Below are 24553 nucleotides of genomic sequence, written 5' to 3' on the forward strand. Positions count from 1 at the left end.
AGGAGCTGAATGTTTTCCAATGCAATGAAGATATTTAAATGTTTTGGTGATTTTTTTGTATGTATGCCGAAATGATTTTATCGACATCTTTCAGACTAATTCCATTTGATCTTTACATGCAGTACTAAATCTAAACAGCTGGTCAGCAGGTATAGGTCCTAGGGCATCACGCTTTCTACTTACGATAGGTCAAAGTAAAAAAAGTACTCACGTGCAAAGTGATCGTAAATATGACATTTAAAATTGAAGATTTGTATAGCTCATTTGGATTGGAAAACCTAAAACTGCAGAAATTCTTAGTAGTCATAAGTCGTTTTAGAACTTAAAAAGCTAAACTAAAACGTTCTGACTAAATTACTCACATAACAAAACATGATAGTCAATAGTTTGAAGTACGAGGTAGAAATCTATTTGTTTACAACATTAGATTCTGAGAGCAAACCAGAGGTCGGAGCATCCAGCGAGACTTGTAGGAGTCTCAATCCAGGGACAGGGAAAGGAGCGAGGTGGGACATCAAAGGCAAAGAAACATGGACATCTGTCAGTTTAATGCTACTCCAGTGCTGCATCTGTCTGCCCCTGTTCGTCCATGCTGCATTTGTCTGCCTTAATAGCATCTCCTCAACCACTCGCCTCTAGAAGGTGTATTCCTTGTTTGACCCTTTTACCCAATGCACGTGTCAAACAAGTTTTCCTGTGATAGTGTGCTTTGCCTTGGAGGCATTATGCTGGCCTGGACCCTTTGGGGATCTAGCTGTGTCCTGCCGCGCGCCTCTTTTGTGTGTATTTATTTTTAGCGTGTTCAGAAGGTGCAAATCACTCTGAAAGAAACATCATGAAACACAATGCTGTCATTTGGGTATAGGTCTAGTAACTAGTGTATTTACTTAGCAATTCTTAGCTAACTTGAGTTGCTAATAATATAATTTGTATTTTCTGCATGTGTGACTGCCTCTCCTAACTCTGAAAGGTCATTAGGGCTAAGGAACTGTCGGTCGGCCACATATCTGCATAGAGGGTAATTTCACGTGTGACACCCAGACAATTCTGGCTTATTACCAAAAAATACTCAGCAGACAGGAACTTGGGAGCCCCGACATATGATGAAAATAAATGAAAAACACAAGTCTCAGAAGGCAGAGTGCAGCCAATTGGATTTTTCATCTGTTAATAACTACCACATGTAGTTTAGGGCACTCCCCATTACCATTAATATTTTCAGTCTCCTCTCCTCAACCTCTAGCTCAATGTTTCCTACAGCATTGATTCTATGATCATAACAGAGAGACACACTTGCCAAAAACCTATAAAAGGAGACCAGTTACCGACCAGAAGGAAGAGTGCCGTTATTTTACACTATTTGACAGCTCAAAGGCAACACATTGTTTCTGCCTGCTTATATGTTGTAGGAAATATACATAAATATTTTTCAGTAATCTGTCACCAAGGTGAAGGAGAGATGTGCTAAAATAGTCAATGTGTAACGGAGTAGCATATGATTTACTAACATTACAGGGAAATTCAACAGACTGTTAATGAGTAAATCACTGTTGTTTGTGACATTAATATACATTGTGTTTTGTGGACAGTTCTTGGACCAAATTGTACAGTATCACCTGGTAATCCGCACTATCTCCAAAAAGATTGATTCAACATTTGAAAAGACAAGTCCATTGAAAGGTCAGTTGATTGTCATAAAGAAATGTCATAAGAAAAAAAGAATGGGTTGGTTGCTTATTGGACGAATAGACTAACAGAAGAAAGGCAGATTGAAGGGGACTGAGGGGTGATCTGCGACTGTTATGCAAGTGCCTAGATGAGATGATATTAGATATGGAAATTGAGAGTATTCACTAGGGGCATTATTCCATTCCTCAAATCACATTGAAGCAGTATGATATCATTACTTTCAAAGGAATTTACATGTTGCTTATTTGTGTAAGCTATTACCATACCTCTTTGTGATACCTGGTGTATTTATCAGTTTGATCCTTTTCAGGTTGGTCCTTGCCAGACATTCACTGTCTGATTTCGAAAGATCTAGGGCCAGATGTATCAAGTTACACTTTTGCGATTCTCAAATATCGATTTTTAAGGAATCGCTATTTGAGAATTGCAAAATGGTATGGATGTAGAAAATCGCTATTTTTTCTTAAAATTCCTTAATTGCGATTAGCAATTCCTTAATTGCGATTAGCAAATTGCTAATCACAATTAAGGAATAATTTCCCATTCATTTCTATGGGCCAGGAGGCCCATAGGAATGAATGTGAAATTATTCCTTAATTGCGATTCGCAATTTGCTAATCGCAATTTGAGAATTGAGAAAATAAGCAAATAAGCAAATTGAGAAAATAAGCATGGGTGCACATTTGGTGCACATACATGCCCTAAGGGCATTTATGTGCATCACATGGCACTTTGAAAAATGCAAAAATGGGCATTTTTCAAGAAATTCACAAATTACCACCAACTTGAAGTTGGTGGTAATTTACGATTCCTTAGGGACAATTAGCAATTTTTTTTTGCATCATACATTGCATTTAAGGAATCGCAAATTTTGCGATTCCTTAAATGCAATCGCAAAATAAGGGATCGCAAATTTGCGATTCCTTATTTTGCACAGAAATTTGCTACATACATACCATTTTGCTCAAATGAGTTCGCAAACGCCGAATTTCGGCGTTTGCGAACCCATTTGAGCTTCATACATCTGGCCCCTATTTTTTTTTTTGCAGAGTTTTATATAGCGCAAACTATACCCGAACCGAATCGGGTATCAGAGCGCTTTACATAGCACCAGTTGCGTTACATGAGGACACATTCATTTTAGGCACGGGGAGATTAAGTGATTTGCCCAGAATCATAGGAGGTTTTGGCGTCGTTACCGAGACTCGAACCCATATCCCCAGGTCCGAGATCGAGCGCCTAAGCCGTTAGGCCAACTATTGTGAGCTTACAGTGGGCATACATCCCTCCCATCGGGTGGCTTTATTGTCACTTTCAGTTGCTTTATTCTTATTCACTTCCTGCATTCCTCTTATTCTGGTTTTCTCTCCCCTGTAATATCGCCTCTTTATGATCCTTTTGAATGGCTGATTTATGTACTTCCACTTTAATTTAAGGTACTACTTTTTAGTGTTGAGCCTGCAAGAGCATGCTCTAGCTCATGCGCCTGGCTTGCAAGGTACTCATGTATCCAAAAGGGGCTAGGACCCCACCCATTGCTTACCCATTTGTTGGCATTCATGGCACTCTTCTTAACAGCCTCGTAATTTTTCATTTCAGGCCTAACACCATTTCTGTTTCTTTCTGTGGCGCAGGGACCAAGCACTGATTGACTCAACTTAATTAGTGCCTTGCCGCTGCAACCTGCGTGATTGAGGTACTATTTTGTTATTTTTAACTTCCAGTGCCCTGCAAACATAAGGCGTGAGACTGATAAAAACGTGCCCAGCAGGACAAACCAAATTGCTAAGTTTTCTTTTCTACAGTTAACTTTCTTTTATTCTGCCAAGTCTTCTTTTCTCACTTTGCACTCATGTTTATTTTTTTGTGTTGCTTGTGGGCGCTGTTCTCAAAAGATTAGGATAATTTTATTGCATTGTTTCTTTCTTATGTGTAATTTCTGAAATGATGCTTTTACACATAATTGTGCAGTACACACCAATCCACCCCACTCAAATCCACGCCAATCTACCCTACCTCACCCCAGACCAATCCGTTCCACTCAGTCCAATCCCCCCCAGACAAAACCAATCCAAACCACTCACCCTGATTCAGTCCACCACACGCCAATCCTCCCAACTCACTGCACACCAATCTGCCCCACTCCAATTCGCCCCACTCCAATACAAAATTATCTGCCCCACTCCAATCCAAAACAATCTGCCTTACTCAAAAGGAGTCTTCACCACTCCAATCTCAAACAATCTGACCCACTCCAATCTAAAATAATGTGTCCCACTCCAATCCAAAACGGTCTCCTCCACTCCGATTAATCTGTCCCACTCCAATGCAAAACAATCTGCTGCACTCCAGTTTGTCCCATTCCAATACAAAACGGCCTGCCCCACTAAATCCAAAACAATCTGCCCCACTAAATCCAAAACAATCTGCCTGACTCAATCCAAAACAATCTGCCCACTCCAGTTCAAAACAATCTGCCCCACTCCAATCTGCCCCACTCCAATCTGCCCCACTCCAATCTGCCCCACTCCAATCTGCCCCACTCCAATCTGCCCCACCCCAATCTGCCCCACCCCAATCTGCCTCACCCCAATCTGCCTCACCCCAATCTGCCTCACCCCAATCTGCCTCACTCAAATCTGCCCCACTCCTATTCAAAACAATCTGTCCCACTCCAGTCTGTCCCATTCCAGTCTGCCCCATTCCAGTCTGCCCCACTCTAATCCGCCCCACTCTAATCCGCCCCACTCTAATCTGCCCCACTCTAATCCGCCCCACTCTAATCCGCCCCACTCTAATCCGCCCCACTCTAATCCGCCCCACTCTAATCCACTTCACTCTAATCCGCCCCACTCTAATCCGCCCCACTCTAATCCGCCCCACTCTAATCCGCCCCACTCTAATCCGCCCCACTCTAATTCGCCCCACTCTAATCCGCCCCACTCGAATCCGCCCCACTCTAATCCGCCCCACTCTAATCCGCCCCACTCAAATTCAAATTCAAAATAGTCTTTATTCGATATTTTTCAATCATGAAAGACATTTTACAGATAAAAAAAGGAAATAGTTGTTTTTGATACCCATCCCACTATCCCACATGGGAACAGGAACCACGATGAATCATTTTATCATACAGAAAATACAAGTTAAAAATATTCAATATACAATTAAAGTAGAATAAATAACACCCTAACTCATCCTATTTACATTTTTACATATTCTTAAATTAATCCTATATTTTTTTTAAAAAGACATTTATAAGAAAAAAGAAAAAAGAAACAGGTATAAAAGCAAATTCATCAATATCAAAATTACAAATTATCAGTTACTAGTGCAGTGTACATAGTTAATCACTTAATAATATAATATGCAGAGTTAAATAGCAGCAGACGACGGAAACTCATGATTACTCCAGACTCATTTTACGTGACCGAATAATCCATATCCAATGCAAAAACTTTGACATGGCTATAACAACAGGCTGTGATGTATCAGTTCTTAAAACCCTAGCAGCCGGGGCGTGGCCGAGACAGCGATGTGAGAAGACGTGTCTCGAGCGAGCTCCGTTACCCCGCTGCTTTCTTGAGCCTGTATAAGCGGAGTTGTCGGGGGGCACTCACTCCTGGTGACCCTCTGTGTACCGCTGGACCTGTTGAGGTCCCTCCCTGGTGGCGATCTACGGCTGGGAGCCCACACGCGGCAGCGGCATCAAAATCCGGAGCACCTAAGACCGGCCGTTGGCCGCCATCTTGCAACAGGGCCTGCTGCCGGGCCGCTTGGATCGGCTCCCACGGCAACGACCAACACTGTGGTCCGGGTGAGGCACCGGTGCACCTCTGACCCCTCCTGTGGCTCCACTGCAACGGAGCCGGCCCGACGCCATAGGGGACGTGCCGGTACTGTCGGGGCCGGACTGCCGAAGGCGGGACGCGCAGCAGCTGCCCGGGCACTGAGACCACGCGAGTCCCCGGCTTGAGCCGGAGCACGAGGCCCGACCCAGAGGGATCGCCGGAGACCTCCCGCCTGCGGGCCCTGGCCGCGGCCCCCCCCGCCCACCATCGGACTCCTCCGGCGGCCATCATCTCCCGGGGACCCGGGGACATCGAGGCCCGGCCGCGGGCCTGCCCGCCAATCTGCCTTCTCGGTGGGGGACTGGCCCCAGCACACGGAAGATCCCTGCCGGGGTGGATGGACTGAACGGAGCTCCCGCCGCTGCACACCGGTAAGGCCTGCGCCCTGGGGGCCCTCAGCACAGCCGCCCTTGTCCCCTGGCTCCCTCTTCGACGCGGCCTGCCCCTGCCGGTCCTTGTGGGCTGCTGCCTTGGCGACCCTACTGCGCGCCCACGGGGACTCCGGGGGCCTCCACCGTCACCCGCCTCTGCTCCTGGGACTCTTGCAGCTGGGGTGATTCCCGGGGGCCTTCATTGACACGGCCAACTGGGCACCGAGCCCGGCCCAACGTGGGACGCCTGCCGCCATCGACCCCCAGACGCCTCTCCGGCCTATTAGCTGCAACACCCCCCTGGCTGCACTGCCTGCCCCCGCTCACGCGCCTGGCCTGGCGCCCGGGGGGAGGCCCGACCCTGCGTCCCGGGTGAGACTCCGGAACACACCTGCTCCCACCCGTGGGGCTCCCTGCACCAGCGGAGCCAGCCTGTCGCCGGCGGAGTCGCGTCGGAGCTGTTGAGGCCTGGACGCCGCGCCTGCGCGAGCCCCCGGCTTCGGCGGGAAGAACAGGCCCAGACCTGAGGACTTGCCAGCGGACCCTGCCCACGAGCCCTTGCTCCATCGCCCGTCGCTGGACCCACCCGGTGAGCTGCAGCGCGCTGACCTCCTTCCCCCCCCCCCCCCCCCTGCTGCCTTCCCGGGGGGCCCGGCGGTGGCGGGGCTTGGCGGTTGGCCTACCCGCCATTTTCCCCCTTGGCTGAGGGCTGATCCCGCTGTCGGACGATCCTTGCTGGAGTGCCCCCGGCTGCCCTGGACTCACTGGCGGTGTACAAGCGGACCCTGAGCCTTGGTGAACCCCGTATCTTCTGCCCAAATCCTCTGACCACCTCCCTGCTAAGGCCCCGCTAAAGCCTGGTGGGCCGCAGACTGGGCACACCTGCCGCGGTCACGCGGGGGCCCCGGGGGCCTTTGCCTTCTGCTTTCCCCGGCGCTGGACTTCCCGCAGCTAGGGAGCTGTGACGCCTGGGGTGCCTTCCTGGATAATCCTCGACTGTTGTGGAGGGGCTGGCTAGTCGCTGCTCTGGGAACAGGCCCTGACCTTGGTGGAACGAGGGGACTGAGCCTGGCTGAGACTCTTTGGGAGGCCCCCGCCTGTGGGCCCCGGACGCGGTCTGCTAAGGGACACCTGTAGTCATCGCGCCTATCCTGCCTCATTGCTACCTTGCCTCCCAGGTCGCTGCTCCCGCCCCGGCGGCCCCACCACATTCTGGACTCCTTTAACTTGAGTGCACCCCACACCTTCCTAGAGGACGGACCTGGCTACAGGCAACGTGGGCAGCGGCACGCATTGCCATCTCCTGCATCGTGACCTTGGGCCCTAGATCGTGGGACCCGGGCAGCTACACCGCAGGGCATCAGTGCATCCTCCCTCGAAGCAACCTCCACCTCGACCCGGCGACTGTGTGTGGAAGCCGATCCTGTCCCCCACTGCCCCGTGCCGCCGTGCGTGGACCATGACTCGCGGCAAGGGGACCAAGCTGGAACCCCCGCCCACGACGACCAGAGGGGCATCAGTAGCTTCTATGTGGGGCAAGGCGGGCTCCCCGCCGTCTTCCGGAGGCCCCTCATCGGCGTCAGGGGGAAGACCCCCGCCACCGTCCGACTCTCCACCGGTGACGCAGGCCTTCATGACCTCCTTCATGGCCGATCTGAAGACGGAGATTGGATCCCTCAGGACGGAGGTCCACACCTGCGTCAAAGAATTGCGCAGGGAAGTCACTGACCTTGGAGATCGAGTCGACGGCCTGGAGAAAACGGTCGACTCCCGCACCGAAGATCTGGAGCAGATCTGGCAGAGAGTGGCGACCCTTGAGGAACAACACATCCAGCTTCAGATTAAGCAGGAGGACCTGGAAAACAGGGGAAGACGCAACACCCTCCGCATACGGGGCGTGCCACTTGGAGAAGAGGGGACTAATACCATGGCCTATGTGGCCCTACTCTTGCAAGCGGTGTGGGGCGAGGAGGACGCCCCCCCGCCGCGCCTCGACCGTGCACACCGGGTCTTTGGAGCGGGAGGAAAGGCGGGCCTCATACCTGACATCGTCACTAGACTCCACTACTTTACTGAGAAGGAGGCCATTCTGAAGGTAGCTAGGGACAATCCGGACCTGCGGTACGAAGGCCACAAAATCCAGATCTACCAAGACTTGGCCCCCACAACACTCCACAGGAGAAAGGTCTTTCGCCCGATCACCGAGAGGCTCCGGACCCTCAACATCCCCTACCAGTGGGGCCACCCTTTTGCTCTCATCTTCAAGTGGGAGGGCAAGCGTAGGGCCCTCCGGTCCTACCGAGAAGCGGCGCAACTGCTAAGCCTGCCGGAGTCCCCGGACCACAGCCCGACTCGCCCCCCCCGCTCGGAGAGGGGCCCCCCGCGCCCAGATTGGTCCACTGTGCGCCCCCGACGAAGGTCCCCTCCAGTGGACGCGCTCTCTACTTCTCAGTCCAAGCAGGACATTATCGCACACATCCGCTCCCTTGAGGGCGACCGCGAGGGACAGGCCTCCCAGCTCCTCGCTCCTGGCTCGGAGGGTGGGGATCGCCCCTCAACGCCGGATGGCTGCTGATCGCTGCTGTTGTATTACATGCTACCCTGGGCGTTCGCTTGCCGGCTGGGCGCCTGGTCTTGCCCTTTTTCATCACGATGGCCTGATCCCAATGCTCTAGAAATGGACAACACTCTTTGCTTCTCCCAGGCCGAGCACTGCACCGCTGAGCTCCAAACTGAGTCGAATGGACCCCATGGCCCGGCACACCCCCCGAACTACCTTGATGCAGCGGGGTAGACGGGCTCCGAGACGACTTGTTTGAACGCTACTTTCCCAGATCTCCGCTCCCTCCCTTTGTCCCGTAGGAAGTGACATTCCTGAGTTCATCCTAACCCTCGGGTAGTGGATGTCCGGTACCTGGGACACTGTACACTGGGCCCGTTGGCCTGTTTTGGTTCTCTTCCCCCTCTGCGCCTTTTCTTCTTTCTTTCTCTCCTCTCTTCCTACTTCCCCCTTACACACCCCCCTCCTTCTGTTCCTTCCCTGCGCTTGCGGAGGGGTGGCATGGTGGGTCCTGCGGGAGTTACCGCGCTGGCGACGAGTTGACGCTTCTGCTGTCCCGCTCGCGGGGAGGTCTGCTAGGCCGGGATCTGTGCGACTCCAAACCCCCTTAGCGCTATGACAGCTAACATCCCTACACCCTTGAAGGTCCTTTCTCTTAACGTCAAGGGGCTCAACTCTCCCAACAAGCGAAGGCAGGTATGGCGCTATCTCCTACACCACTCCCCCGACATTGTTCTCCTCCAGGAGACGCACCTCCTCAGGAGAGACATCAAACGCATGACACACCCTAGGTACCCCACACAGTTCTGGGCATCCTCTGACACCAAGACGGCGGGGGTGGCAATCCTCTGTAGGGCTGGCATTAGGCGGGGACCCGTGAAACCCTTTAAGAGCGCTGACGGGCGCTTCCTCCGAACCACGGTACAGATAGGCTGTGCACAGTTCACTCTAGGGTGTGTGTATGCACCCAACCAGTCGCAGGACAAGTACCTCCAGGCATTACTGCGGGAACACTTCCCAATGGGCGACGCTAATACAATCCTGGGCGGTGACTTCAATCTTGTTTGGGACCCCGAGCTAGACCGCGCGGGCGCCCCCTTTAACGGCGCGGGAGCGATGTCTTCCACCCTCAAGACGCAGCTTACGGACCTGGGTCTCGTGGACATATGGCGCTACCATAACCCGGGGTCCCGAGATTACTCCTTCTACTCGCATTCCCACCGGACATACTCCCGTATCGACTATCTGTTTACCTCTCTTGAACTGACCCGAGACTCCTTAGCTGTTGCTATATCCGACATCTCCCTGTCAGACCACGCCCACGTGGAGCTGTTACTGCAGGACCCCCAGGCTCGTGCCACCCGCGAACGCAGGTGGGTGCTCCCGCCGGGAGTCCTTCGAGACCCGGATGACGTTGCCAGCATCCGTGACGCCATAGACTCGTATTTCACCATTAACGACACCCCTGACATGCCCTTTCACACGGTGTGGGACGCCTTCAAGGCCACCATTCGGGGCCACATCACTTCCTTGGCGGCGGCGCGGAGGAAAGAGGTGTTCAAGTTGGAGACTGACCTGGCCAGCGAGATCAAGCTGGCGGAGGCCCAGGATCGGGACGCCCCCACTCGGGCGACAAAGAGAGCCCTTGCCAATCTCAGGGGACAACTTCGCGCCCTGCGCACTAACAAGGCGGAATTCTCCCTGCTGGCGCTCAAGCAACGGTATTATGAGGGAGGGGACAAAGTGGGTCGCCTACTGGCAGGCAGACTGCGGGCGCGCGCCGCTAGGGCCCACATCGCTAATGTCACGCGGCAGGATGGCACCCGTGCCACCTCTGAGAGGGCCAAACAGGCTGCGTTCCTTGAGTATTACTCCTCTCTATACGCCGAGGAGCCCACTTCTGCGGAGGCGCGGGAGGCCGTGCTCGCGAACTTTGAGGGATCCCCGCTGTCCCCGGCGTGTGCAGCCACGCTGGAGGACCCCCTGCGGGAGGAGGAAGTGACAGAGGCTATAGGGAACCTCCCCGTGGGGAAAACCCCGGGGCCGGATGGCCTGCCATTGGCCTTCTATCGCCTGTTCCTGACCCAGCTCCGCCCGCATCTACTGCGCCTCTATGGATCCTTTTCTGACACTATCGGCCCGTCCCCCGATATGGGCATGGCGGAAATAGCCTTAATCCCCAAACCTGGGAAGGACCCCGACTTGTGTGCTTCCTATCGCCCCATCGCCCTTCTTAACACCGATCTTAAGATTTACACTAAGATCCTGGCCAAACGGCTGGACCCACATATGCCGGGTCTGGTGAACCCGGACCAGGTGGGTTTTATACGAGACCGCCAGGGGGCCGATAATGTTCGCAGGTTGGCGCACTTGGTGGGAAAGGTACACCATTGGAAAATCCCGGCCTGCCTCCTCTCGCTAGACGCGGAAAAGGCCTTCGATCGGGTCGACTGGACCTTCCTGAGGGCGGTCCTTGAGAAGCTGGGTCTTGGCCCTACCATGATCTCCAGGTGCATGGCCCCTTACATTGGACCACAGGCTAGAATCCGGGTCAACGGCCAACTGACACCGCCGCTTTCGATCCACAGGGGTACGAGGCAGGGATGCCCGCTCTCGCCGCTCCTGTTCGCCCTGGCGGTCGAGCCGCTGGCGGAGTTGATTAGGCGTACCCCTGACATCCATGGCATCCCCCACGGGGGGCGTGCTAACAAAGTAGCGCTGTTCGCGGACGACCTGATCCTTACTCTCACGAACCCTCGAGTCTCACTCCCAGCGGTACACGACGCCCTCACGCTGTTCGAGCGGGCGGCTGGCCTTAAAATTAACCACACCAAATCTTGGGCGCTTAACCTCACCGTCCCCGAGGAGGAGGTCTGCCTGCTGAGGGAGGTCACGCCCTACCGTTGGGCAGATGAACACATCAAATACCTGGGTCTGGACCTCACTCCTCACCTCGACTCGTGGTCCTCGAAAAATTGGGCCGCTTGCCGAAAGGATGTCCTGGCGGACCTGCGAAAATGGAAACCCCTGATGATTTCCTGGTTAGGGCGGCTCAACGCAGTCAAGATGTCGATCCTCCCCCGCATTCTATATGTCTTCCAGTGCCTCCCCACCCCGATACCGATTCACTGCATCAAGACCCTCCAACGCGACCTCACGTCTTTCATATGGGGAGGCAAACGACCCCGGTTCTCACAGAAAGTCCTCATGGAGCCGAGGGACAGGGGCGGCCTAGCCTGCCCGAATCTTCTCCACTACTACTGGGCGGCACATCTCCGGTTCGTGATAGAATGGGGTGCACGCGAAAGCGACAAGCACTGGTTCCACATGGACCGAGTGGTTACGGGGCGCACCATATGGGACCTGCCTTGGTTACCGCGGGTGGCGCGCTCCAGAAGTGCATACATGGCGGTCCCCACGAGGACGGTTCTTGAAGTATGGGACAGAGTGGCAGTGTCCAAAGGTCTGACCACGTTCCCCTCTCCGCATACCCCCATTGCCGGCAACCCGCACTTTCCCCCTGCTGCTCAGACCCGGGCGTTCGAGAGCTGGACTCAAGGAGACTGCAGGGTTGCAGGAGATCTTTTTCTTTGTGGGTCGCCTAAATCGTGGCTGGACTGCAAAGAGGAGTTCAACCTCCCCTCGACTGCTAGCTTGCAGTATGCACAGCTGCGCCACTGGACCTTGGGAGATGACATGTGTCAGGCCGCTTCCAGGGCGCACACTCCATTTGAAAAGTTGGCACGCTCCCTCGGGGGACTGAAACGACTCATCTCCCAAATCTACAACATCTTGCAGCATCCCGCCACTCTGCCTGCGCATCCCTACCAAAGGCAGTGGCAGACGGCAACTGGCACTGAGATCACGCCGTCTCAGTGGTCTAAGCTCTGGAACGACATCCCCAAAACTTACCGCAGCATTCCGCAGAGGGAAAATGCATACAAGATGTTAACACAATGGTACTACACCCCCCTGCGACTAAGCAAAATGTTCCCTGCCTCCTCACCGCTGTGCTGGAGATGTGGCACTGCGACTGGCGACTTCATACACATCTGGTGGTCGTGCCCTGCCCTGGCTGTCTTTTGGAAGGAGGTCCTCAGTCACATTAAAGAGGTGTTGGGTTTTCCCCTCCCTGAGGAGGTTTACACACTATTACTGGGTATACGACCCCCCACACTTAAAGCACTCACGCGCAGCGACTGGAACCTCACCCTCCACATGCTAGGCGCTGCCAAGCAACTCATTGCACTATACTGGAAGCGGACTGAGGCACCGCCGATAGCTTCCTGGTTCGTGCGCCTCTGGCAGGTCCTGACCATGGAGCTGCTCACGGCACGGTTACAATCAAGAGGGGTGCGATTCAAGGCAGTGTGGGAACCCCTCGTGCGTCACCTGTGCTCCATAAGCTATGCCCGTCACATGCCTCCCAGGCTCCGCGCTTTGCAATTGTTCGAGGACGCCCTCATCCCTGCTGACCCAAGCAGACTAGGCTCATAGCCACTTCCCTCAAAGCTGGTTTGCGTCTTATGCCTCCTGTGGGCGACCGCAGATACACCTCCATGGCCCCTCTCCACCCCACCCCTGCTCTTTCTCTTCCGACTTTCTCTTTTTCCTTGCCTTGCCACTCTGGCTTTCGCCCCCCTTTTGGGGCAGTTTGGCCCCTGTTGGGCCTTTGTTAATGTGACACCGCTGCTCTCCTTCCCATACGCGCCTCCCCCGTACTATGGCACATTGCCAGCAAATGGCCACCTCTTGCTTTCCACTCCCTTAGGCCACGCGGCCGGCCCCCCTGGGGGTTGTAGGCAGGGCGCTGTGTTTAAGGATTCCACCCCACCTGGTTACCTGCTCTTATTATTGATTTCTATCTGCGCGGCCGGCCCCGATGAGGGGTTGTAGGCTTATCGCTGTGTTCACAATAAAAACAGATTTGAACAAAACCCTAACAGCCTCATTTGCAGTTCTTAAGCCTAGCTGGGCACAGATCGGTTTTAGCCATGACCGTCTGGGAACACTATATTCAGGGCAAGCAAATAGCACATGTCCAATATTTTCAGTTTGATCAGGGCAGAAAAGGCACCTTGGGCTTTGGCTCTTATGCCATTTCTCAGTTAGGGCATTTAAAGGTAAAGTCCCTACCGTCAACTGATGGTACCTTTTCCGGTTCCCTGGTACAGTTATCCAGTCCCAGTAAAGTTCAAGGGCTGGTGCATGCTTAAGTTCTAGAAAATCGTTAGTGAAAGATCGTTCAATATGATTTCTAAAACACTTTGTCTCAATCATGCTCCAGTATAGATCTCGAAGTACCTTTTTTGGTGGAAATACATTGTTTACAGGATCGTCCCACAATTGGGATAATCCCATCGCCCTATATATACTTCTTACATCTCTCAACCAGACAATTTTACACCCTTTATCCATTGTTCGAATCTCTAGGAATCCTTGAGCATACTGAGAAAGTTCTGGGGTTACCCAAAGCCTTCTCCAGTAGGCTACAGGTCTATATCTGGCCATATCCTCAAAGCTATGGAAACCCAGATCATATTTTAAGGGTATCAAAGGTGTTGACATTGGTAAACCAGTAATGTTACGGAGGAATCTATTCTGTGCTATCATCAGCTTTGTAAGATTACTGGGCCCCCAGAGTTCAGCTCCATACAGAACTGCCGCTCCTACCTTTGCATTATAAATTTTCAAGACCGGTCTGATAGGTTTAGTCTGTGATGTAAAAAGTTCCTTAGTAAGAGCTCCGGTTAATTGAGCATGTCTTGTCGCTAGCTCATTAGTGTGTTGTTTCCAATCCAAATTATAGGACAAATTAATTCCAAGGTACTTAAATACCTGGGTCTGTTCAAGCTGAACACCGTCCATAATTGCCTTCCCTCTAATATGTCGCCGTTTATGCAGAACCATGAATTTTGTTTTACTTGTATTAATTACAAGACGATGATCTGCACAAAATGATTCAAACACTCCAATTGCCCTCTGGAGTCCCTGTTGCGTCTTAGATATCAGCAGGGTATCATCCGCAAACATCAACAGGGGTATCAGTCTTCCTGCCAACTTAGGGGCATCTGTTGGTTGATGTTCGAAGTATCTGATCACCCTGTTGATGTATGGCGAGAAAAGCGTTGGAGCGAGCACGCAACCTTGGCGTACTCCCTTCTCAATAGGAAATTTATCAGTAACACTACCCTGTTGGTTCCATCGCACTTGTGCAAAATTATTTTCATGCATTCTCATTAGTAAGGACAGAATTTCATTGGGGATACCCTGATTTTGGAGAGTATTCCACAACTTGTGGCGGGGGACTAAATCAAAAGCCGATTTTAAGTCGACGAAAGCAGCAAAAAGCATCCCCCCCCCCAGTAAAACTACACGCCAGTAAATGAAAACAAATCTAAACACTTGATCTATGGTACTTGTATGGCTACGAAAGCCTGCCTGCAAGGGTGACAGTATCTCCTGTTCATCTATCCACCCATGGATTCGCTGGAGTAAAAGTCTAGCCAAAACTTTCTGTATACATGCGATCAGGCTGATAGGCCTATAATTGCCTGGATCCGAGCATGCCCCCTTTTTAGGTCTCGCCCTGGAATAAGCATCCAAAGGATGCTTCCAGGGACGGAGACGTATAGTCACCTGTCTCGAGGGAAGGACGGACGAGAAGGTGCACGCGCGCAGTCCAGGCTGGATTGCTGTGCGCGAACGCGCACGTCGGCTCCGTCCACATTCACAGCAATTCCCGCGCCGTGCACATCCCCATACATACACACATGCATGCGCATACACACAGACAGACACTCGCTCGCTCACACACACTCTCCCCCCCCCACCGCTCACACACACTCTCCCCCCCCACCGCAGTCATCACACACGCATACACACACGCACGCATACACACAGACTCCAAGACACATACACACACGCACGCTCACACACATACAGAGCCCCCCGCCGCCCCACGCACACACACATGCCCCCCGCCCTCGCAGCTCAGCAAAGGCCCCCACTCACCGGTACTCGTCTCCAGGCGAGGGCTAGTTGCAGGCGGCGGCGGTCTCATCCTTCTGTGCGTGCGAGGCTCTCACCTCACTGGAGCCCGCCCGGGCTTCCGGTGTGTCTTCACGTCCCGCCCCCGGCCTGCCTGACTTCCGCCCGGGATTGTAAACCTTGTTATTTATTGCAGCTGATATTTTTTTGAAATGCGGTTATTATAATGTTAATAAATACTCGTGCCCCCTGCTCTGCCACCGTTCAATCCATTTGTAGGGAATGTTGCATAGCGCCGACTACATCGAGTGGACGCCGGAGCGCTTTATATCGCAGAAGCAGAATGTGGCGTACGGTCTGAAAGGTCATCATATATACCACTTACCGCCGAGAATGAGCTGAGAACAGAGAAGCAATGACTCTATATACACATATCTGCATGTTTACATTGGATATTTTTTTAAGACGCGAAGAGAAATGCTTATGTAGAATGTTCTAGGGGTGAATTCCTCAAGCGGGCTCGTTCAAGGAGTGAAATGGAGGTATTGGCTAATTAGAGTTGAAATAGTTCTCATTGCGGAGAGCCATAGTCGCGTCCGCTCAGTGCCGCGATATTGTGTACTTTACTTGGAGGGGTTTCAATATTTCTACACTTGTAGCCTCCCTTGGGACACTGGGTCAGTGACCGGCAGCCTGTGTGGGCAGCGCCAGGTGATGGGTCAAGGGATGGCAGCAGGGCACTTTGCCAGAATTGTCCATTGCTGGTGGCCGGTTTTGCGTTTCGAGATTTCATAATAACGTAAATACGCAGCATTTTAAATGCAACTCTTGTAGAGTACATAAGGTAATAATGGTGGGCGTGTGGGTCCCCCTTTGAGTCCAGCTTGGTCTGTGGGCCCCCTATTTGACTCCAACTGATCTGTAAGCTTCCTTGCTCACAGCTGGCCTATAGCCCCCCTTTCCGCCCAGCTGGTATCTGCCCCCCCCCTTTGAGCATAGCTGTTCGGTGCCCCCTCCCCCCTTTTGAGCCCAGCTGGTCTGTGAGTCTCTTGCTTCCAGCTGGTCTGTGGTCCCCACACCCCTCTTGATACCAGCTGGTCTGGGTTCCTTACTATGCGTCACATGAGGGGGGCTGTGAACCACCCTTCCCTCTGGAGGGGGTTTCTGTGCCACCTTTGTATCGACGATGGGCTGTGTGTCCCGTGGTGGCCTCACTACTTTCGTAGCGGCTGTGGGCCACCCTAGCGTCCAGCTTTGCCATGGATGACAAATTTTTGGAAAGCGCGTCATTATGCGACGGGCACATAACGGCCACGCGCTCTGAAAAGCAGTGTGTGCCCCCCCCCCTTCCGAGAGCCGCCCAGAACACCGCACCCATAAAATGTGGTCTAAAACTGCATTAATGATCCGTAAATAATTAGTTAAAACTAAACAAAGCACCCTCACACACCCTCTCACCCCCACACACCCTCTCATCCCCACACACCCTCTCACCCCCACACATCCTCTCACCCCCACACACCCTGACAGCCTCACACCCCCTCTCACCCCCTCTCACCCTCACACCCCCTCTCACCCTCACACCCCCTCTCACCCTCACACCCTCACACCCTCACACCCCCTCTCACACCCCCTCTCACCCCTCTCACCCTCACACCCCCTCTCACCCTCACACCCCCTCTCACCCTCACACCCCCTCTCACCCTCACACCCCCTCTCACCCTCACACCCCTCTCACCCTCACCACCCCCTTTCACCCTCACAACCCTCACCCTCCAACACCCACACCCCCTTACAACCCCACACACCCTTACACCCTCACCCTCTCCCCCCCTCGCCCTCTCCCCCTCACCCTCTCCCCTCACCCTCTCCCCTCACCCTCTCCCCCTCACACCCCCACAATCCCCCTCACCCGTCACCCTCACACCCGTCACCCTCACACCCGTCACCCTCACACCTGTCACCCTCACACCTGTCACCCTCACACCTGTCACCCTCACACCTGCCACGCTCACCACACCACAGCATCAATCTATGCAACCAATCAACAACACCTGGTTCAAATATGTTCTCTCAAAGTTTCAATCTTTATTACAAATGTTACAAAAAAATGTTAATATTTCACTTCTGTTCTTGGATTTTCGTCACAATAAAATACACTGAACATAATCTTCACAAAAGTTATTTACAAAACTTTAAGCTATTGCCATTATAAATTACAATAACTTTTATTTAAGTATTAAATATTTAAAAAAATTAAACCATTGTCATTTATAATATCAATACATGTAAGTCACGTAAATACAACACATATTGCATTACAAATGCTATAGGTGTCACATTGGCGAAAGTTATAACTATTGGCATTGTAAATGACAAAGCTATTAATTTCGCTATTTTCAAAAATCAAAACATAAATAAAAAATTTGTCATATACAATACCAATAGCTCAAACTTTCCTAATGCGAGACCTATTGCATTGCAAATGCTTGTTATAGATGGGGATAATCTCGGCTCCCTTCCAGGTCTCAGGAATAGGCGAGCCCTTCGCGATACCATTTACTAGCAAGTGAATGTACGTGGCCCATAAATCTTTATCGTGCATAAAAAGGTCTGCTGGAACAGAGTCTAAGCCCGGTGCTCTGGCTTTAGGGATATTATTTAGAATTTTTAGGACATCAGCTTTGCTGAAAATTAGGTGGCTCTCCAGGGTATCTACTGGGGCCACATGGTCCTCTCCATCAGTTTCCTCAGCAGCGAACTGGGTCGCATAGTGGGATACCCATGCTTCTGGTGACACATGATTCATGGGTTCTCCTCTTATGGCCCCCCTTCCCCATTTTACGATGTTCCAAAAGGGCGTCATAGATCTTTCCTCGCTTGCTTTAAGGAGATCCCTCCAATAGTCTTCCTCCCAGTCCCTTTTTGCACTTGTTTGGACCTTTTTGTACATAACCCGTGCTTCCCTTATTTTATTTATATCTTTTGACTTAACAGCGACAGACAATGCCTTATAAGCACCCCTGCACGATTTGTCGTACCACTGGTCTTCCTTTCTTACTGGCCTACGTTGCTTCTTAGTAACTGTTTTAACAAAGAAAATTTTTAACCTTTTAAAAAATTCATCATGGATCCTACTAACTTCAGATAGCCGAGTATCCATAAGGCTTATACTCCTTACTTCTTTAATGGCCTGGGTTGTTAGATCCCTCATAGCAGTTATGCTTTCCTCACTTGCTGCACAAGTTGCCCATCTGATGCGTCTGGTATCATTTGAGAGGTTTATTTGGACATTTTCCCTCAAATCGTCTTTTCCCAACACTCCATACATTTTAAATGTCAAAATTAATGGATCATGGTCGCTTTCCACTCTAGGCTCTATCCACATATCAACAACACTGGCCCAATTCTCTTTGTTAATTAAGATATAGTCAATGCGACTCTGTGAATTTCCATTGGAAAAAGTGGTAGCACCATGTTTATCCGAGGTCACTCTTCCATTGGTAGCCCGCAAACCAGACTCAACGCACAGAATTTTTAACTGTAGTGCAGCCTCAGACCATTTTTTAATTGGTGGTAAGGAAAGCTGAGGGATATCCCAGATATAGTCCTCCTCTATCGTAAGATCTACATCGTGGTTGTCTAAGGGTTCAAAACAACAATTAAAATCACCTCCAACAATAACATTGGCATTTAAGCAATGTTGTTTTAGAATGGAATCTAGCAGATCAACCGCCTCCGTGGGTTTACCACCTGGTAAGCCCCTTGAATATATATTAAAAATATAAAGGTCCAGACTGAATGGCCGCTGTAGCTTGACCAACAGTATATCAGGGCTGTTAGTGGCCAATTGAACCACTGAATAGTCGCTATTTTGTTTTACCCATGTCACTAGACCACCTTTAGGTCTTCCCCTTTGACTTGGTGTAGCCGGGACATACAAATGTAGATATCCTTCAACAGGATCTGGGTCTAATTGCCAAGTTTCCTGGAGAAGGATCACATCCTTAAGATCCAGGAAAGTTTGCCAGTCCTGTGATGGTATCTTGCTTTTCAGACCTGCAATATTCCAGGACGATAGAATATATTGGCCAAACGCCCTGTCATTGGTAGGTTCATTATTGGTAGGTAAGCTAGCCCTTTGTTCCTGGTTGAGATGGTTTACACCTACATTATCCACATTTACAACCATTTTTGGGGATACATTTACATTTAGATCACTTCCATCGATATAATCAAGAGGACCAGTAAATTGATAATCATTACATATAACACCTAAAACCCCCTGTGTACTACTTGAATTTAACAATAGATCAGTTTTTACAGAGTTTGTCTGAGCTTCCACTTCCCCCCCTACACAACCGTCTGGATTCCCTCCATTACGGTCGCTCCCACAGCGTTCCTCTCGCAAAATCGAAAGCCTCCTCCTCGCTGCCTGCATTGTCTGCCCTGATACCTGCTGCCTGCCGCCCTGTCACAGCGCATAGCTGATTGAACAGCAATTGGTATCGTTTTGCGTGCGCACTGCTTGTATTAATTAACGCTTTAAGGCTGAGCGCCTGCCATCGTCTATCCTCGCATTGTTTAATTATATTTCACTGCTCATAGCGGCTGATGTAACTGTGGCAGAAGCGTCTTTTTGGGAACTTAGTATCTGTATTGAGTGAGTGTAATTCCGGCTGTGCCCCAGTTTCGTTTTATCCCCGGCCGGCCATTTAAGATTGTTTGTATTTTCCCCGTGTCTCCTCCCAGACCCCGCCTCCCAGCTGACCCTCCCACACACTGTTCCACTACACTCGCCCGTCCTCTCTTTCCCTGTGACCGTCTGGATTCCCTCCATTACGGTCGCTCCCACAGCGTTCCTCTCGCAAAATCGAAAGCCTCCTCCTCGCTGCCTGCATTGTCTGCCCTGATACCTGCTGCCTGCCGCCCTGTCACAGCGCATAGCTGATTGAACAGCAATTGGTATCGTTTTGCGTGCGCACTGCTTGTATTAATTAACGCTTTAAGGCTGAGCGCCTGCCATCGTCTATCCTCGCATTGTTTAATTATATTTCACTGCTCATAGCGGCTGATGTAACTGTGGCAGAAGCGTCTTTTTGGGAACTTAGTATCTGTATTGAGTGAGTGTAATTCCGGCTGTGCCCCAGTTTCGTTTTATCCCCGGCCGGCCATTTAAGATTGTTTGTATTTTCCCCGTGTCTCCTCCCAGACCCCGCCTCCCAGCTGACCCTCCCACACACTGTTCCACTACACTCGCCCGTCCTCTCTTTCCCTGTGACCGTCTGGATTCCCTCCATTACGGTCGCTCCCACAGCGTTCCTCTCGCAAAATCGAAAGCCTCCTCCTCGCTGCCTGCATTGTCTGCCCTGATACCTGCTGCCTGCCGCCCTGTCACAGCGCATAGCTGATTGAACAGCAATTGGTATCGTTTTGCGTGCGCACTGCTTGTATTAATTAACGCTTTAAGGCTGAGCGCCTGCCATCGTCTATCCTCGCATTGTTTAATTATATTTCACTGCTCATAGCGGCTGATGTAACTGTGGCAGAAGCGTCTTTTTGGGAACTTAGTATCTGTATTGAGTGAGTGTAATTCCGGCTGTGCCCCAGTTTCGTTTTATCCCCGGCCGGCCATTTAAGATTGTTTGTATTTTCCCCGTGTCTCCTCCCAGACCCCGCCTCCCAGCTGACCCTCCCACGCTCCGCCCCCTCCACCATCCACTTATGGCCAATGGTCCCACGCGCAGCGTCCACGCCGAAGGTGCGCCAAAGGTAAGCCCGTCTACGCCCGTCCGCGCCTCGACCGCGCCCAGCGCCAGACCCCTTGCCTCTCGCGCTGCCCAATCCTCCCGCATTACCTACGATGCCACCACCCTCCTAGCCCTTAACCCGGATCGCGCCCCCAACTGCGTCCAAGCCGCTCCTGGACACACCCATGGCCCTCTCTCCTGCTACTCCTGCAAATTCAGCTGCACCGACAACATCTCCGCTACGACCACTCCACAGATTCCCGACCCCAACCACATACAATGCATCCTCCTCAACACCCGATCGGTGCACAGGCACGCCATCGACCTATGGAACCTACTAGACACCATCTCTCCAGACGTCGCCTTCCTTACGGAAACATGGATGAATGCTTCCTCCGCACCAGACATCACCATTGCCATCCCTGAAGAATATAAGATCACCCGCAAAGACCGTACCAGCCACACAGGAGGAGGAATCGCTATCGTCCATAAGAAATCTATCCGCATCTCAACCAGCTCTGACGCCAACCTCGCCAACTCCGAACACCTTCACTTCCAGATCCACATCGACCCCAAAACAACACTCAGAGGCACCCTCCTCTACAGGCCACCAGGACCCCGCGCAAAATTCAGTGAAGACATCACGGACTTCATCTCTCCACACGCGCTCCCCTCCAAAGATTACATCCTGCTGGGAGACCTCAACTTTCACCTTGAAAAGAACAACGACCGCAACACCGCCACCCTCCTGGACAACCTCACCAACCTCGGACTTAAACAACTAGTCACTTCCCCCACCCACATCGCAGGTCACACACTCGACCCCATCTTCACCTCCAGCAATCATGTCTCCTTCAGCCACACTACGGATCTCCTATGGACCGACCACAGCTGCGTTCACTTCACCTACAACAAGCCGAAAACCATCAACCACTCCCAATCTATCCTGCAAAGAAACTGGAACAAAATCACCACGGACCAAATCTCCGCATCGCTCCTTCGAAACTCCCCAGCCCTCTCTTCTAACGCCAACGAAGCCGCCGCCAACCTCACCCTATGGTTATCCAACACCGCCGACACCTTAGCTCCACTGAAAAAACGTCAAAGCAAACCTGGCAGCAAGAAAGCCTCATGGTTCAACGATGATCTCAAGAAGTCCAAGAAACTCTGCCGCTCCCTTGAAAAGGCCTGGAAAAAAGACCCAACCACCAGCACCAAGGACGCCTTCAAAAGCGCCACCCGCACTCACCACCAACTGATCCGAAAAGCCAAAAAAACAGCACTCAAGGATCGACTTGACAACAACGCCCACAACAGCAAGGAACTTTTCAACATCATCAAGGAATTTTCCAATCCCTCGGCCAACTCCAACGACATCACCCCCTCTCAAACCCTCTGCGACTCCCTAGCCTCTTTTTTCCACAACAAGATTGCAGACATCCACAACAGCTTTGACAACCAACCCGTAAACCAACCCACCCTAACATCCGCTGACCATCTTTCCCCTGTAAACACCCTTAACGCCTGGAACCCAATCTCCACTGAAGACACCATCCGCCTGATGAATTCCATCCACTCAGGATCCCCCACAGACCCATGCCCTCACCACATCTTCAACAAAGCAGACTCCTTCATAGCACCGCACCTCCGAGACGTCATCAACTGCTCCTTCAACTCCGCTACCTTCCCAGAAGACTGGAAACACGCTGAACTCACCGCCCTCCTGAAAAAACCAACAGCGGACCCCACCGAACTCAAAAATTACCGCCCCATCTCGCTTCTTCCATTCCCGGCCAAAGTCATCGAGAAAGCCGTCAACAACCAGCTCGCCGCCTTCCTCGAAGCCAACAAATCCCTCGACCCCTCACAATCTGGCTTCCGAGCAAAACACAGCACTGAGACCGCCCTCATCGCAGCAACAGACGACATTCGAACTCTATTGGACAATGGAGACACAGTCGCCCTCATCCTCCTCGACCTCTCTGCAGCATTCGATACAGTCTGCCACAGCACCCTTCTACAACGCCTCAATAACATCGGAATCCAAGGAAAAGCACTTGAATGGACCACCTCGTTCCTCACCGGAAGAACCCAGAGAGTCCGCCTTCCTCCATTCAAGTCCGAGACCTCTGAAGTCATCTGCGGCGTACCTCAAGGATCCTCACTCAGTCCCACCCTCTTCAACGTATACATGAGCCCCCTCGCGACCATCGCACGCCAACACAACCTCAACATCATCTCTTACGCGGATGACACTCAACTGATCCTTTCTCTCACCAATGACCCCAGCACCGCCAAAACTAACCTACACGAAGGAATGAAAGAAGTTGCCGAATGGATGAAACAAAGCCGTCTGAAACTGAACTCAGACAAAACAGAAGTCCTCATCCTAGGCACATCCCCCTCTGCTTGGGACGACTCCTGGTGGCCGGAAGCCCTCGGAAAAGCACCCATCCCGACAGACCACGCACGGAACCTTGGCGTCATCCTGGATTCTTCACTCTCAATGAACAGACAAGTCAACGCCGTATCCTCTTCCTGCTTCAACATTCTTCGCATGCTCAGAAAAACATTTCGCTGGATCCCCTCCGAAACAAGGAAAACAGTCACCCACGCCCTGGTCACGAGCCGACTGGACTACGGAAACACCCTCTACGCAGGTACCACCGCTAAACTCCAAAAGAAACTCCAACGAATCCAAAACGCCTCAGCCAGGCTCATATTAGACATCCCACGCAACGAACACATCTCTGGTCACCTTAAAGACCTCCACTGGCTACCCGTCAATAAGAGGATCACTTTCCGACTGCTCACCCACGCACACAAATCACTCTACGACATCGGACCAGATTGCCTCAACTCTCGACTGTCATTCTACAACCCCTCCCGCCAACTACGTTCTTCCAACCAAGCCCTCGCCACTGTACCTCGCATCAACAAGACCACCATGGGTGGCAGATCCTTTTCATACCTGGCTGCTAAAACATGGAACTCACTCCCCGCCTACCTTCGCCTCACCCAGAACCACCTAGCGTTCAGAAAGCAGCTTAAAACGTGGATATTTGACAAATAATCCTCCTCCCCTTCCTAAGCGCCTTGAAACCCTCTGGGTATGTAGTGCGCTATACAAATTTTATGACTTGACTTGACTTGACCTCCATTAGGGGTAAAGTGATCAGTATGAAGATTACTTCTGCACAGTCAATCACAGGCATTTAGGTCTGATAAAGCTTCATATCTGTTTCCTAGGACCACACCCCATTCATTAGGAGCAGCCCTTGGTCCTCTGTTATTTCTCACAACTTCCCACAGCGGGCCAGGAGTTTTTGGAAATGTCACATT

The 24553-nt window shown here is 51.7% G+C and overlaps 1 protein-coding gene across 13 annotated transcripts in view; it reads left to right on the forward strand.

Annotated features, from left to right (window-relative positions):
• TCAIM (T cell activation inhibitor, mitochondrial) overlaps positions 1-24553 on the forward strand; it is a 566063-nt gene that overhangs the window by 106856 nt on the left and 434654 nt on the right. For 6 of the 13 annotated variants that reach the window (XM_078663913.1, XM_078663920.1, XM_078663914.1 and 3 more), the window contains exon 2: positions 1590-1680. The exons of 6 other annotated variants lie outside the window; for them this stretch is intronic. The gene's annotated coding sequence lies outside the window, so the exon portion shown is untranslated. Of the gene's footprint in view, positions 1-1589; positions 1681-3288; positions 3386-24553 lie in introns of all 13 variants that reach the window. One more of the 13 variants, XM_078663915.1, reaches the window with a different exon arrangement.

The sequence above is a fragment of the Lissotriton helveticus genome, chromosome 10, assembly GCF_964261635.1.
Source record: "Lissotriton helveticus chromosome 10, aLisHel1.1, whole genome shotgun sequence".
NCBI classification, from domain to species: domain Eukaryota; kingdom Metazoa; phylum Chordata; class Amphibia; order Caudata; family Salamandridae; genus Lissotriton; species Lissotriton helveticus.